Consider the following 5440-nt stretch of genomic DNA (forward strand, 5'->3'; position numbering starts at 1 on the left):
GATCTACTGGGTAAAAGGAACCATTGTAAATAACTTTTAGTGATTTGGTAGTAAGGTGTTAGGGGAGGGGGAGAATTTTGTTATCTTCTCTTGAACTGAGAACTTCACAAAAAGTACTTCCCAGTTTTTCTCCCTTTAGATGGGTCAGGATGATTAGAATGAACTGGACTTACATATTTCCTTTCCTCCACATGGAAGACTAGAGGGGGCTGGAGTTGGGTATTTCCCTTCTCTAAGTCACTTAGGCTCTGGTAAATAGTTTCTCCTGAGGGCACACCTTGTTAAGAACACAGGGCTCTGTGGTATTTAAAAATGGTTCCTTTCCCTCTCCCCCTGACAGGGCCCTAGTGAGGTTGAGTTGCCAAAGGCCAAGTGTGATGGAGTAAGAATCTGTTATTCATATTAAAGCCACTCCAGGTGCCAGCATTCCTACCCCCAACCAGGTGCTATTTCCTTATCAGGATAGAGTAGTCCTGTGTAATTATTTCCGCTGAGACTGAACGTGTGTGACTTAACCAAATTCACAAAGTGTTTCTAGATTTTAGTTTTAGGTTTTAAATAGTTTAATCGGATCTTACTGTAGGAAAAAGTCAGGCCATTGGAACATAGGTTTAGGGCAGGATTAAGCTTTGGGCGGCGGGGGGTGTTCAAGTAGCCAATAAAGCTACAGATCACACGCTCTCAGAGTTGGCAAGAAGTCACAGGTTGTGACCAGAACACTATGTAAAGCAGGTAGCTCCTGTATTCCTACATTTTTGGATCTCCAAACCCAGGGAAGTCATCATTCATGAGCATCGTGCTTTTAAGAGAAACCAGGCTTTCTCAACTGTGGCACCAGTGGCATTTTGGGCTGGATGATTCTGTGTGGTGGGGCTGTCCTGTGCATTGTTAGCAGCATTCCTGGCCTCTCCCCACTAGATGCCCGTAATACCTCCCCGACCCACTTTGTGATGGCCAGAAATGTCTCCAGACATTGCCATATGTCCCTTCAGAGGCAAAATCTCTCCTGGTTGAGAACCACTGCAGTAACAAAGACTCAAGATACAATAGCATCTTGTGAAGTTTTGTTTTTAATTTTGTTACTGGAAAGACCATTTTAGCTGGAGTGTCTTGGGGAGAGCAGGGTAAGAGGAGGAGAACAGTGATTCTAAGTCAAGCTGGGCTGGAACATTTCTAATTCAGATGTCAGGCTCCAGAGGCCACTTTTAACCACTAGGCTCAGGGGCCTACCAGGAGAGGAAGAACTTTCTAACGAGTAAAACTGGGTGCTGTAAGTGTTGAAAAATTTTCCCTTCTTCCCTTCTAGGTTCTTTCGCTGGTCTAATAATCACATTTATACAAGACAGATTAACAGAAGAAAAGCAGATTTAATTTTATATGATGGGAGCCCCATAAAAACATGAGACTCAAAGGAGTAACTAAAGCAGGAAGCTCTTATATTTTTTAGGCAAAGAAACAATAAATTTATGGAGAATTGACAAGAATTGACAAAGGGGTTTGGGCTTGGGTAGTAAATTGAGGATGAAGTAATAAGGTTTGTTTATACAGCCTTCTCAGCCCCCAATTCCCCATCTCCGCCTTCTATCTTCCTGGTACAGGGGAGGAACCTTTCACATGGGAGATCTGTCTCCTGCTTTTGGGGGAACATAGAAGGAGCAAGAACATCTTTCTTGCACTGACTGTTTCTCAAGTACCTTTAATTCAAAATAATCAATATGCCAAAGTGGCATATTTTGAGGTGGCATAATCTATTCCCCTACAGTGCCAAGACCAGGACTGGACTCTTGCAAGCAGAAAGTCAAGATAGAATTGAAGGGGTTCTTGTACTGGATTTAAAGTCCATTTATATGTGTTTGGAGGACTCCTCAAACTCAACTCTGATAATCTATGCCTTATAAGCTAGAGACAGAAATACAGTAGATCGTCATTATTCACAGATTCTGTATCTGCAAACTTACTTACTCACTAAAATCTATTTGTAATTCCCAAATCAGTACTTCCAGCCACCTTTGTGGTCATTTGTGGACGTGTGAGGATTGTAGAAAAATTGATCGAATGTTCTCAGCTGGTCAAACAAGATGATGCTCTACCTTCTTGTTTCAGCTCTCCTGCTATCAACAAGTGTCCTGTTTAGGGCTATATTTTGCATTTTTTGCTTTTCGTTGGTGATTTCACTATTTTGAAAGGCCCTCGGGCATAAGGCTGAAATGCCATCTAGTGTCCCCAAGGGCAAGAAGGCTGTGACGCATCTTACAGAGAAAATATGTAAGCTAAGCTGCCTTCGGGCGTGAGTTACAGTGCGGGTTGGCTGTATGTTCAATGTCAGTGGATCAACAATATATATTAAACAAGGTGTCTTTAAACAAAAACATATATAAAACAAAGTTATGTATTCACTGGCTAACTAAAATGTTGTGACCACAGGTTGACTACACCGGAAGCCTATGTTTCCTGTAGAAGCAAAGGTTCAATATTCACTAATTCAGTGTTTGTGGTGAATTGATAGGCCATATCTACTATGAATAACAAGAATTGACTGTATTTAGCTGTAAGCCAAAAAAAGATACATTTTTGATGGCAGTAGGAGGAGGCTTAAAAAATGTGCTGCACCCTAGGGCGACTGTGCTGACAACTTTGGTGCATCTTTGTGAGTGTAATAAATGTGTAGGAATAACTTTACTTTGTTACACTAGATAACTTGGGAAGTATTTCTTTCTGGGACATCAGGAAGGTTTTATTTCATTGGACCCAGATAGTAGTTGTAATTTGTCACTCATTATGTCTTTTCTTTTGCTCATACTTAGGAGGAAAATTCAACTGATCGTAGAAATCCAATTTTATTTTCCTCTTTGTGCTGGAAATATGTGTAGATTACTGGTGGTTAGATGCTCAAGAAAATTCCCTGTATTAAAATGGATCTGATTTTAATTCATTCATGAAGCGGATACAAATGGATGGATGACAAAAGCATCTGGAAGACACCCGGGAGTGAAGGACTGTAGAAGCAGGAAGAAACACCAGATGGGCTCTTCTGGGGAACCTAGGATTGACTTCTTTGTTCATTTTTCCTTGGGTTAGGCTTGAAACTTCAAGAAAAGACCCTTCCCCCACCTTTTTTCTCCCCTTCCAGTGTCATTTAAAGCGCCCTGCCGGCTGTACTACTAGTCACAGTCTTGCTCCTTTCTAGAAGGCTGAATAATTGGCCTGTTTGAAACTTTTGCCCTGCTTTACTTGACCAAACTTTTGAGATTTAATCTCTAGTAAGGGAAAGGGCATCTCTTTGACGACCTGGGGATAGGAACGGAGTTCTCTCCTGCATTCCTCCTTTGTTCTGCAGATGCTGCCCTGGGCTTGTTTTCCAGTCTTGCTCTTCCATTTCCGGGTAGGATCCCTTCCCTGAGACGGTATCACCTCTAAGTCTTGTCCAGACAGGGTCTCCATGATCTATCAGGGCTTTTGTTCCTCCAGCCCTGTGAAGCCAGACACTCCCAATCCAGAGAGAGAAAAAAGTGTTACATGTCAAGGACAAAATCACATGACTTTTGGTAACTTTGATGAAGTTCTGTGAGGATTATCTTTGAAGCTGTGACTTTATCACTACCATTTTAGTAGCAGTATTGAGTAGAAATGTTATTTTAGTAGATCTTCCAATCTTTCTAGCGTATTCCTGGTGTGACAGAAATGGTATCCTTCATAGAAATTATCGCTCACGCTATGGCCATGCCACCGTGAACACGCCTGATCCCATCTGATCTCAAAAGCTAGGTAGGGTCGGGCCTAGTTAGTAGTTGGGTGGGAGACCTCCTAAGAAGATCGAGTGCTGTAGGCGTAAAAAAAAAAAAGTTATCACTCACAGGGTGGGTTAAAGGGAGCACACACAGAAGCTGGGTAACTGATAGGCTGGCTGGGATCCTTTATCCTTACATTTGTAAGGAGCATACAGTTAAACTGAAATAACAAACAAATTATAGTTAGCAATATTTTTAAAAGAAAAATAAAAGGGAGAGCTTCAAGGCATTGTGATTTGAAGGGCCCAAAAAACCCGACCCAACCCATCCCAAACCAAACCAAACCCCCAATACCAAAAACCTCCCAAATCAAAAACCCCAAAACACTAAAGCAGGATGGGATGGTGTGTCTGTGTGTAGGAGAATAGAGTGGTGATGGAGGAAAGAGGATTAAAATCTAATTACTTTTCCCTGATAGATACATTTGGGAAGAGTGATTCTCTTTTTCCCCCTGGCCCCTGAGTTCCACAACTGCCCTGTGAGAGAGGAAGTCACTTCCTCAAGATCAAGTGGGTGGTAGGGTAGAGCTTAAAATCCCTCTTGTGGGCCATATGCTCCCATTGAGAACACATGGGTTCTTGGAGGGGGGTGTGAAAAAACATTAGCTATTACAGTGGTTTCGGGATCCCCCACAGTATATAAACATTGTAGCAGAAACACCAGAATAATATTTGACCAAATGTTTGAGCACCCTGTGGCCAAGTCAAGTTGACACATAAAATTAGCCATCGCAGTACAGATGATTGTAATTTCCATCTTTTTCTGAGGAGAAAACAGAGGGTCAGAGTAGGTGAGCAATTAGCCTACTACTATACAGTATATCTGTTGTATTAAAGTTTCATGGGAGGGGGATAATCAGGGAAAAAATAGCTAAAAAAGGCTCCTCAAGGGGACAATAATACCAAAAAAGTTTGAGAAATACCGTGCCAATCACATTTCTCAGTGGCACTTTTTTATCCATGAAGTCATTATTTCAGACATCTCTTATGTGAAATCATGACGCCCACCCCGTGCCGTCCCCTCCCTCCCCATGCCCCCTGCAGATTTGACTTTCTCTGGAGTGTTAAAAACATAATTATTCTTCTACAAATAGATAGCAACCAGGCGTCAAGGTTTGATTTAATTCTTTAATGATGGAAACAGCAGGGAGACCACAGGGCCGGTTCGGAGCCTTTGAAGGAGAGGGATTTATGGAGTCCTTAGGGAAGTGGGTGCCCAGTTGGATGGCCAGGTCAGATATATGACTAACTTTCTACAATGCAGAGAACTTTCAACAGCTTTGGGGTTCACTTTCCTATGAGGTCATATAGTCAAAACGACTTACCAATTTCTGAAGGCTAAGTTCTAAACGTACAGGGCTAAAAACTACCTGCAATCTTACTCTGGATTGTTAAGCAAATATGCTGTGACAGACGCTGGGAGTGCCAGGTGAGGGTCAGGCAGGCTTATTGGGAAATGTTCCAGCATGACATAAAACATGAAACAATTACCCCTCTACCTTTCATGAGCTTGGCGCATGGTTTTTCTTTAACAGGGGTATGGATTTATGATTGCTGTGTTCTGATTATTGCTGACTGAACACCTCTGAAGAGTGGATTTCTGATGAGGGGGTCTTCCAATGATGACCAACCTTCCTAGATGAAGAATAATTT

The 5440-nt window shown here is 42.1% G+C and overlaps 1 pseudogene; it reads left to right on the forward strand.

Annotated features, from left to right (window-relative positions):
• Nucleotides 1–3710: 3710 nt before the first annotated feature.
• On the forward strand, nt 3711–3829 carry LOC111746738 (annotated as a pseudogene).
• The last annotated feature ends 1611 nt before the right edge of the window (nt 3830–5440 follow it).

The sequence above is a fragment of the Pteropus vampyrus genome, unplaced genomic scaffold (assembly GCF_000151845.1).
Source record: "Pteropus vampyrus isolate Shadow unplaced genomic scaffold, Pvam_2.0 Scaffold199, whole genome shotgun sequence".
Lineage (NCBI taxonomy): Eukaryota > Metazoa > Chordata > Mammalia > Chiroptera > Pteropodidae > Pteropus > Pteropus vampyrus.